The following is a 12,275-nucleotide window of genomic DNA, read 5'->3' as shown; positions in this document are numbered from 1 at the left end:
CCCTTTTTAATCATCTTTAGATAAGCAGTATTGTTATGAGTCTTTATCTTTTTTTGAGCCATTGAGGAATTTTAATAAGTTGTTGAGAGAAGCTAATGGACATCTAGGCAGATACCTTCTTAAATTGGGACCCAGCCTTTTCACTTTGGAAGTCTGTTGTATTGACTAAAATGAGCACAATAAACAGTGAACTAAGATATACTTGTTATAATTGACATAAAATATAGAGGTTCCTGAAATGGAACCTAATGTGGATTTCACCCACACATGCATGAGATCTAGGACTCTAGTTTCAGTACTTTAGGACTGTTTGCCTGAGCAAACACTCTTTAAATACCCAAGTAAGGATGTCCTCCTATAAGCCTTATTCTGACTCCTTAGAATGGTGATACTCAAAGTGTGATCTGTAAATAAGTGCCAGTTTTTGAATTGTTTATTACTGGTCCACAGTAAGTACAGAAATTCAGAATAAACATTTACAGTAGGTAAATTACATATAATTTACCATCTAGGTCTGGCCAGCATGGTTCAATGATTGAGCATTGACCTATGAACCAGGAGGTCACAGTTCTATTCCCGGTCAGGGCACATGCCCAGGTTTCAGGCTTGATCCCCAGTGTGGGGCATGCAGGAGGCAGCTGATCAGTGATTCTCACTCATCATTGATGTTTCTATCTCTCTCTCTCTCCCTCTCCCTTCCATATATATATGGTTTTATCATCTATTCAAAACACTTTGAAAATTAAAGGGGGGATATGATTCTGCACCCCTGATTACAGTGTGTGGGATTTCCTGTACACCATCAAATCTCCATCAATTGGGTATCCTACAATTTTACTCAGTTCTGACACTATCTACCCGGAGATAGCACCAGATTTCACAAGTTAAGGACTCAGTCCTACAAGATGCCAGTCACAACTCCAGCCTGTCACCTGTACTTCTGACCAACTGGCTATAGATTGGAGGTTCTGACAACCACCTCCTTTGGTTCCATTAATTTACTAGACTGACTCACAGAAACAGTTTACTTACTAGCTTACCAATTTATTATAGAAGACTATAACTCAGTTATATACATAGAATATACTTAGGGCAAGATATGTGGAAGGGGCATGGAGCTTCCATGCTCTCTCAGAGAGCACTGCTCTCAAAACATCTTCATGTGGTCACCAGCCCCAAAGCTCTCCCAACCCCCATCCTTTTGAATTTTATGGAGTCTTCATTGCATAGACATGAGTGATTAAATCATTGACCATTGGTGATCATTCAACCTCCAGCCCTGATCCCCTCCTGGGAGGTGGGGGAAGGGGACTAAAAGTTTCAATCCTCCAATCACATGGTTGGTTCCACCAGCCTCTATCCTTGGGTGCTTTCCAAAAGTCATATCTTTAACATAAACACTGTGTGGTTGAAAGGGGTTTGCTATGAATATTAAGACACCTTTATCACTTTTTTCACTTACTTAGGAAATTCCAAAGGTTTTAGAGGCTCCGTGCCAGAAGCAGAGATGAAAACCAAATAGATATTTCTGATTGTAAAACGGGGGCGGGGAGGGGGCACTTTTAACAATTACCCCAGGGCAATAGACATTAACTGGACTATCCAGGCAAATTGGTATGTATGGTCACCTCATCCTTAGACTTCATTAGTGGTAGAGCCCCATGGGCACATCTATCAAATAACCTGGACCTTTCTTTTTCTAAGTGTAATATACCCTAACTCCCAAATCCAAGGCCCTATCCACTTGATAAGACAGCCTAGCAATTGCACTTGGACCCCTTGTGCCCACCACTTCCTAAAGCGCTCTTGGAAATTGACTTAGATTAGACACTGTGTCTTGCCCACTTGCCCCAAGCTGAGACTTCCTGCCAGTGACTGTCTTTCCCCAAGAGGGCATTTTTGAGAGCCAGACTCCAGTCCTCAGCCATACCTCAGTGAGGAGTCTTAAAACATGATGCATGGTCATGACCATTGAATAAACTATCGAATGCAGCATTGACCCTAGATTTTTAAGTGCTTCCCAGCAAATATTTTCCAAATAGTTCTTTTTGCTGGTGGACTTGATTTAAGGAGAGGTCAGAGATTAGATCACAGTCGAAATCTATAGGCTTTCAGCTGGGCCTCTCCTGGGAGCATCTGTGAAATATCATGCATTACTGGGAATTATTACAATGGTGTTCAAATGTTTTCACTGAGATAATCACTAGGTTAATTTTTTAAAACCCTGTATTCATATGTTTTAAAGTTGACATATAAAAATTTCATCATAAGTCTAAATAATTGCAAAGGATATAAATTATGGCATTTTATAAATACTGTCATTTAAAAATAATTATCTTTATACAATTGATTAAAATAATATAAAATATAAAGCAAAGTTTGATAAATTGACCAAAAGTACAAATATTTTGGGAATGCATTTTTTTCACAAGATGAAAGGGTCTTTAAAAAATTTTGTTCAATTGTATGCCTGTGTTTTGTTTTCATAGATGTAAGCACTGAGAAAACTTGTTAAATAAATAAATGGAGGGGGCTGGCTCAAAATGTTTTCCTTTAGCATTATCACTTAGTTCTTTGTATTCCTGAGATCTAAGAAAAAAAATTCAAAGGGATCATCTGTTCTCATAAATTTCTTTTAACACTATATCAACTTTAACTTGATTGATCTTTTTATAATTTTATCAAAAGCAAAAAAAAAAATAACTACCACTTGCAGACATGTGTCACGCAGTTGTTGGAGCTGTTCACTTCCTTACTTTCTGGGAAATGTATAAAAAAGGTTTTATCAAGATTTACCACGTGACTTCTATTCTTTCCCTTGGAGGCACCTTGTTTAACCCAGTATTCTCAAAAAGAGTTGAGAAAATAAAAACAATGCTAAGTCAAAGCACATTTCCCAGTAAATATTTCTTAATAAATTGCTGTTTTTATAATGTGATTTAAATATGTTTGTCAAAACTGTGGAAATAGATTTTCCTCATTTAATGTATAAAAATATATGTCATATAATCTGATTAGTAAAGTCAGTTCTCTTTGTCAAACCAACCAGGAAAATCAGAAAAAAATATATTTTAAAAAATAATAATAAAGATCTAATATAATTGGCTTTTGCATTTTATGTTATAAAACAAGATAAAAAGAATATGCTATTTCCTTATTACTTATTTTGAAATAATGAACTAATATATAGCTACAAGTAAGTCATCTATTAAGCAAGAAGTGTGATATAAGGCTTTGCATTATTTCTGTTAAATATGTGTGGCATGCATTAAATATGACTTTTCATAATGAGAATCATGTATAAAAATAAGAAATAGTTCATAAACTCTTTAGCTACCATGTTCAAACTCTCTTGTGTATTTAATAAAAGAGAAAGGTACAAACTGCTAAAAATGAATTGGCCTGGCAGGTAGCATATACTTTTATTTTAAATTGGAGATATAAAATATTTAACATTTAATTGGATGAAATAAAATGATGGAATAAATATTTCGTTATATGATTTTTCAAATAGATTTTAATTTATTGATTCACACTGAATTGTAAACAAATTAAGTAAATTGCTCACCAAAAGTCATGCATAGTAGCCCCAGAAAACACTAATTACATTTAAAAGAGTCAGTTTCAGAAACTTGTCCTGTCATAAAAATTAAAAATGTCTTTAAAAGACTGTCAAGAAAAACAAAAAGACAACCCACAGAATGGGAGAAAATATTTACAAATAATGTATCTGATAAGGGACTTGCATCTAGAACATATAAATAACTTGTACAAAAGCAAATGACTAATTTTAAAATGTGCAAAGTATCTGAATAGATATTTCTGTGAAGATATATACAAATGGCTAATAAACACATAAAAGATGCTAACATCATTAGTTATTAGGGAAATGCAAATCAAAATGACAATGAGATACCACTTTACACCTATTAGAATGGCTATGATTTAAAAAAAGATAGACAATAACAAGTGTTGACAAGGATATGGAGAAATTAGAACCCTCATACACAGCTAGTAGAAATGTAAAATGTGCAGATAGTAAATTAATCTGGCAGTTTCTCAAAAGGTTAAACATACCATTACCATATGACCTAGTGCTTCCATTCCTAGCTTTATACTCAAGAGAAATAAAAGCATATGTCTACACAAAGACATATATGAATGTTCATAGAAGATTATTCTATATTATATTTATACTAGAGGCCCGATGCATGAAATTTGTGCAAGAGTAGGCCTTCCTTCCCCCAGCTGCCGGCAACGGCTTCCCTCTGGCACCCAGGACCCGGGCCTCCCTCCGGCCACCAGCAAGCACCCAGGATCTGGGCTTCCCTCACAGGCCTGGCTTCGTCCAGAAGGATGTCCAGTCTAATTAGCATATTATGCTTTTATTATTATAGATTACTATATTATACTAGCCAAAGAGTGAAAACAACCCAAATGTTCATCAACTGATGAATGGATAAGTAAAATATGGTATAATTTGTACAATGGAATATGATTTTGTCATAAAAAGGAATGAAGAATTGATACATGCTACAACTTGGATGAACCTTTAAGGCATTATGCTAATTGGAAGAAGCTAGTCACAAAAGATCACATATTGATACAATTTTTATGAAATGTCCAGAAGGAGTAAATCGATGGAGACAGAAACTAGATTAGTGGTTGCCTAGGGCTAGAGTTGGTTGGGGAGAATTGGGAGGAAATGGAGAATGACTACTAAAGATTTCTTTTTGGAGTGATGAAATGTTCTAAAACTGTGGTGATGGTTGTACAAGTCTGTGACTATACTAAAAATCATTGATTGTATACTTAAAATGGTATGCAACTACTTCCATAAAACTGCTGAAAATTTTTAAAAGTCCCATAAAAGTATTATAGACTAAGATTTAGTATAATGTACAAAGCCTATCCTTAGGCAAAGGGATGAAATATTCTGTGATGTGATTGGTAGATGAAGATCCTGTGGCAAAATTTATATAAACTGTCTCTTTTTTCTCTTGGTTTTCTCCTCTCCACACAGCATATTATTTATTCTTTGTCATTGTATCAGTTATCCACTGACACATTGATGCTGGTAACAAATAATCTGAAGCCTAATTCTTATCTCTCACAAGTCTGTGGTAGCTGGACCATTAGCCACCATGCTCCTTACACTGGCCTGATGCAAAAGAGGTATCCAAGATGTGTTTGTCGAATTGACCTGAGCCATTGGCAGCACTTGACTGAGCTGCTGGTAGGACAAGAAAACAGCTACATGGCGACGTGGTGTTTGCAAACATCTGTTGTGTTCCCTACAGGTGCCAGCACTCCAAGCTCACATTCTCTGGAAACCTGGGCCTTTTGCAGGAGGCTGACAACAGGTATTTAGATTTTTTAAGATTTGGGTTTCATTTCAAATTAGGTTGGCAAGCTGGGCTCTACTCCAATGAGAAAAGCATTCCACTGTCTTTTCCTGCCTTTTTAACATTTAAGCCAAGTTCTTACACCCATCCACCCCTACAAAACTTTCTTGTTCAGAAAGTCATCTGAGCAACTGGCAAAGGCACCAACTCAGAGTTTTCTATTTTTATCCCTGTGTGTAATCAATGGGAACACGCTATGACGGAAATGGAGAATTATGAATTGATAAAAGCAGACTAGTGACATTTGCTTTCCTTCCTGAGTAAGGTAAAGGAGGAAAACGTGCCTGATGTGTAGAAATATGATGGAAATGTTATGGGTCAGTCTCTCTACAAAAGTACCCCGTGATTTCTGTATCTCTTTTCAGGTTAGGCTTGGAAAAAGTTTTCAAAGGAACTGATTTTCTAGAAACATTGAGATATAGAATCCTGTCAGCCCTTCTCCTATAAATTCTTAATCTGTGAATTCAATGTTTATTTTCTGCCCTCCTTTTATAAATCAGAAACTATCTATTCTCCAACTGGATTACACTTCATCTCAAAAACTGCACCACTCCAGCCCTGGTGGGTAAGCTCAGTTAGTTAGAGTATCATCCTCATATGCCAATTTTGGATTCAATATCTGGTCACATACAAGAATGCATAAAAACCAATGAATGCATAAAAAAGTGGAACAACAAATCGATGTTTTTCTCTCTCTTCCCTTTCCCCCTTCTTCTCTTTCTCTAAAATCAATAAATAAAATTTAGCTCTGGCCAGTGAGACTCAGTTGGTTGGGCATTGTCCAACGCACTGAAAGGTTACAGGTTAGATTCCAGTCGGGGCACATGCCCTGGTTTCAGGCTCGAGCCCCGGTAGGAGGGGTGCAGGAGGCAGCCGATAGATGTTTTGCTCTCATATTAATGGGTGTTTCTCTCTCCCTGTCCCTTCCTCTCTTTCTCAAATAAATACATACATACATACATACATACATACATACATAAAATTTAAAAGATTGAACTATCTAAAAATAAGTCATTTTTATTTTCGATAGTCTTCCTTTCCAGTCTTGCTTTAGACAAAGGTGTTCCTTTTTTATACAGTGGTATCACAGCAGTTTTGTGTTCTGTTATTTCTTTCAGTTGTATGATGTAGGACTTCAAGATCAAGTGGCACATGAATCTCACTTAGTCATGCTGATAATATATTATCACATATACATTCACATAAAGATAGATAAAAGTTTTATATTTTAGAAATATCTGTGTGTGTTTTGTTGTACGTAAATGTCATCTTAATTTATCAGGGGGGATGGTGTGAAAACCCAGGTAGGATATGGCTATTTAGCAGAGCATTCAAAAGAGGAGGAGTTGGCTGGTCCGAGTGCAGTGGTGTCTTACAACTAAAAGAGGTGGAGCAAAAACCTGAGTGATCCATAAAGGGCTGGTTCCATCGGGGCAGTGTTCACACCCCCTCCAAGGCTGTGCAACCATCTCATGCAAAGTCAACTATTAATGATGACTTCTCCTAGTTGGCCTTGATTGTGGCTCACCATCGTGATCGCTTCAATGTTCTGTCTAGCATTAAGATGGCAGCCCTAGCCGGTTTGGCTCAATGGATAGAGCATCTGCCCAAGGACTGAAGGGTCCCAGATTTGATTCTGCTCAAGGCCTGTACCTCAGTTGCAGGCTCAGTTCCTGGTCCTGGTTGGGACACATGCAGGAGGCAACCGATCGATGTTTGTATCTCTCTCACACTGATGTTTCTCTCTCTCTGGCTCTCCCCTTTTCTTCTACTCTAAATAAATAAATAAACAAACAAACAAACAAGCAAACAGAAAAATATCCTCGGGTGATGATTAACAAAAATTAAAAATATTTTTTAAATTAACAGATGTGATTTGTAGATTTATAGGAAATAGAAAAGACTTTGAAATTGTGGGCAGCCCAGAATTGGTAATTAACTTGTTAAAAGTCTGTCTTAGTTCATTCAGGCTGCTATAACAAAACACCAGAGACTGGGTGGTTTATAAACTATAGAAATCTGTTTTTTACAGTACTAGAGGCTGAAAGTCCAGGATCCGGGGGCCAAGCATGATCCGGTGTAGACTTTCTTCCGGATTCCTGTGCACATGTGTAACTTTACATAACTTTACAGCCTTTACATAACAGTTCTCTCCTTGTAGCCTCGCATGGTGGAAGCAGTTAGGGAGCTCTGTGGTATCTCTTTCATAGAGGGCACGAATCCCACTTATGAGGTTGCACTGCCATGACCTGATCACCTCCCAAACACCCCACCTCCAAATGCTATTGCTTTAGGGGTTAGGATTTCAACATATACATTTTGAGGGGAACACAAACATTCAGTCTGTAGCAAAGTGTCACAACTACTGAATGACAAAGACATGTGAAAGCCCAGGCAATTTTTACTAACCAATAAAAAATAATTAAAATTTTCAATTCTCTTATGAATTTGGACTTTTAAAGGTTATGTTTTAAATATTACATTGTGTTCAAACTTATTTTAAATTCATTCAGGTTTTTTTTATTTTTTCTGGTTTTAAAAATATTTATGATCTTTGTAGAAAGTTTGAAAAATAAAGTATATAAAAATTTAAAATCACCCATACACCCAGCCCAATAAATACTTGTTAATGTTTTGGTATAATTTCTTCCAGTCTATTTCTTATACACATAGTTGAAATTACTATACATAAAATGTTGTGTCCTACTTTTTCACTTAATATTGTATCATATATATTTACTTATTACAGATACTTCATAAATATAATTTTAAATGCTGCAGAGTATTCTAACTTATGGCCGCACCATAATTTGCTTAATCATTTCTTTATTGTTAGACATTTAGGACATTTATAATTTTTGTTATACATAATGATCTGCTTTGTGTATAAAGGTTTTGTCTGCATTTCAAATTATTACTTAAAAGAGAGTTATAGAAGTAGAATCACTAAGTAAAGATTATAGTTTTAAGATTCTTGGTTTATGTTGCCAAATTGCTTTTGAAAAAGATATTACAAATTTATACTTTCAGTAGAAATATGCTATCATCACTGAGCAAGAATCAGACCCAATATTCATCAGGCACGTAGTTTTTACCAGATTCTGACCTAATTATTTACTCTATATTAGCTCAACTTTAAAATGTTTAATATTATTGGTGAAAAACATTATCTATTGCTTTAATTTCATTTCTTTGATTACTAGTGATATTGAGCTATATTTTATTATTAATCCATTTGTAAGTATTTTTTTGTAAATTATTAGTTACCTATTTTTCTATTGTGACTTACTGTCCTTATTGGTTTATTGCTGGGGTCCAACCCCAGCAGGTCCAGGAGTCCCCAAAGGTGTGGACGGAGTCGGTGAAGGAGGAATGACACGGAGACAGCGTTCAGTTGATCAGCAGCCTAGCCAGGATCTCTAACCAGGATCTCCAGCGAAGTTCTGCTCTGGATCTCCAGCCAGGTTCTGTGTCCATGTTCTCTTGCTAGGTTCTCCAGGTTCTCCAGCCAGGTTCTGTAGCCATGTTCCCTCGCTAGGTTCTCCAGCCAGGTTCTGTCCAGGTTCTCCAGCCAGGTTCAGTCACCAAGTTCTAGTCAGGTTCTCTTGCCAATTTCTGTAGTCAGGTTCAGTCCAGGGTCTTTTGCCATGTTCTCTCCAGCGAAGTTCTTCTGTCTCTAGAGAACGTTCTGTATAGGTTCTGTGCCTAGGTTCTGTCTCTCTTCGTTCTGTCTTCTTACATCTGTATTTATACCAGTTGATTCCAATCCTATCAATCTCTATTTCAAAGGTTAGGGCGTTTCTTATCTCCATTCCAAGGAGTAAAGATTATGTAGCTTAAGCATGATTGTTCGTAGTTAAAGTGATTAATTACCCACCTGGCACTTAGTTAAGAGGTTTTATTCCCTCCCTAACTTCAGGGGAAAATCCCTACCTGGGGAAACAACCTTTCTCAGAGACCTCGGTTAAAACACATAGTGCCAAGAAGGTGAGCAAACATATTAAGAACAGTATGCCATATATGCCAGGTCCCTTGAAACAGCAAGCATGGACCGGCTCCCGGCAGTTTATATGAGCTCTTTATATATTATTATGATAAGCCTTTGCTATATTTACTATAGCTATTTTACTATCTTACAAGTTGTTTCTTTTTAAATTTTCTTTATGCTATTCTATATTTCTTTTTTTTTTAAATATATTTTATTGATTTTTCACAGAGAGGAAGGGAGAGGGATAGAGAGTTAGAAACATCGATGAGAGAGAAACATCAACCAGCTGCCTCCTGCACACCCCCTACTGGGGATGTGCCCGAAACCAAGGTACATGCCCTTGGCCGGAATCAAACCTGGGACCCTTCACTCCGCAGTCCGACGCTCTATCCACTGAACCAAACCAGTTAGGGCGTATTTTATATTTCTATCAAGTTTTACTTTGTGATTCATCCTTGCTTTTAAAATGTTCAATTTTATTTAATGGCTCAGTAATAATAAAGACACATATTACATATCTATTACATTCACTGGTTGTATACACTATTTCAAGCCTTTGCAGTAGGAACAACCAAAGCAGATTCTTGTACATGTGTTACTTTACATAACTTTACATCCTTTACATAACAGTTCTTTTCAAGCTTAAAAAAAAGTTATTTCTCAACAACCTATATTTCCATCCACATAGGATTGACTAAGTAGATAGAACAAACAAAATAAAAAGGAAAACTATGGAGTTCCTAAAAGTCATGCTATTTACATAAAGATATTAATGACTTTATTGAGGAGGAAGGAAGAATACAATGCTGCAAATAAAGAACAAGCCACTGGTGTACAATTACATGTACTAGTATATATGAGAGGGAGAATGTCTGGAGAGACTTACCCGAATTCTGGCAGTGTTTATTTCTGGATCATGAGACTTCAGATGATTTTTATTATCTTCTTTGTGCTTTTATGATTTGTTTCAGTTTTTTGCAATGACCATGTATCATTTTTACTAAGAAACCAAGTTATTTTTATTTTTATTTTTTTAAATATATTTTATTGATTTTTTACAGAGAGGAAGGGAGAGGGATAGAGAGCTAGAAACATCGATGAGAGAGAAACATCAATCAGCCGCCTCCTGCACATCCCCTACTGGGGATGTGCCCGCAACCCAGGTACATGCCCTTGACCGGAATCGAACCTGGGACCTTTCAGTCCGCAGGCCGACGCTCTATCCACTGAGCCAAACCGGTTTTGGCTGAAACCAAGTTATTTTTAAAAGTACAAACAAAACTTTTTCACATACAGAGAGACAACAATATTTGCCTTTTTTTCCTGGTATTTTAAGTAAATATTTACACACACAAATAACATTTTCCATAGAATTCAAGCAATTTCCAGAAAGGTATATACATTTCTACACGTGGGTTACATATACTCACATGTATCAATGAATACATTTGCTAAGAACTTTGGGACTTCTAAATACTGGCTAAACATTGCTAGTGCAAGGAGCTCTTAGGTGAGCTATTCTAATCTGCATACCCTCCTCCTGCATAACTTTCTGGGTGATGTCATACGAACCTCTTCCTGCAGCTGGGATTGTTTCCAGTGGCTGCATGTGGGAGCTTCCGGTTTTTGTTCTAAGTGAGTGATGTTTACTGGAAATGGAAGTCCACTAGCAAGATCTCAGTTCAGATAGTTTTGTGGGGGCAGGAAAAGAAATGATTGTCAGATGTATTTGGCCCAAAACTTTTACTTTCTGCCTTGTCATTATCTTGTTTTGATAGGTTGACTTAGTTTTGTTTTGCAATTACTTCTTGTGAAAAACCTAGGAGGAATGATATGGTCTGTCTTCGCCTTCCTCCTCCTCCTCCTCTCCCCACCAAAACTCTCAACTCAAACCTTTCTTCTCCATCCCTCCATACATGCCTGCACACTCACATCAGCTACAGAGAGTAGGTGGAGACAGCCAAGAACCTATAGACACGATAGTGGGTATTTTACTGCTCTCTTTTCTGAGATCTGCAAGGGACTTGCAACATTGAGATGTGAACAGAAGAGGCAAAGGGGTTTGCCCAAGATTGCTCAGCTAATTAATGGCGGAACAAAATGGAAAACCCAGGCTTCATATCTCGTAGTTAAGAGCCTCTGGGATAAAACCCATAAAGATTGTTAACATTTTTTAAGAATTATGTATAAGGGCAATTTAGAGAGTTCCAGGTAAAGGAATGCTGTATAACAAGAGTTGGTTAAGAGGTTGTTTTATGTTAAACATCAGCTAAGTAAAATGAAAGAAAAAGGCACCCAAATATACTGAGTTTTCCCTCTTTGTGGGTCCTCCTGATTATGATGTTGTGATATCAGAAGTAGCTACAGTTTTTTCCCCTAAATTTTTCAAAATAAAAAATTCGCAACAAAAATAACTGAAAATTTAAAGACTAATATACACCATGCTTCACTTTAGTAGACAGGGAACTTGTTGCAAATTCAAACAAGGATGTGGTGTTACAATATCTGAAAAGTCAGGCATCTTTTACCCAGTATCTATCCTGCCATCACATTGCCATTACCTGTGTTAGCATATACATGGGACACAGTCTAAGTATCAATAAAGCCAAAGCTCCAAATAAGATCAAGTTATTCTAAAACTAAACGGTTATGTTATGGCTGACATTTGGGTGTTACACTCTTTTTAGTGAAGTTTTGAAATGTCAAGTAAAGGATAGACCCTAAGGCTTGCAATCAATGGGGGATATAGAGAAAACGGAGCTCTTCCATTTTATTTTGTTTTTTACTTTCAGGGAAAGAACATTTCTTCTCCACATGGAATGAGTGAGGTGAAGAGGAAGAGAAAAAACATAATGAGCCCTAACCGGTTTGGCTCAGTGGAT

Source organism: Myotis myotis, unplaced genomic scaffold (genome assembly GCF_014108235.1).
Source record: "Myotis myotis isolate mMyoMyo1 unplaced genomic scaffold, mMyoMyo1.p scaffold_m19_p_14, whole genome shotgun sequence".
Taxonomy (NCBI): domain Eukaryota; kingdom Metazoa; phylum Chordata; class Mammalia; order Chiroptera; family Vespertilionidae; genus Myotis; species Myotis myotis.
The sequence above is the reverse complement of the archived record's forward strand: the minus strand, read 5'-3'. Positions refer to the sequence as shown.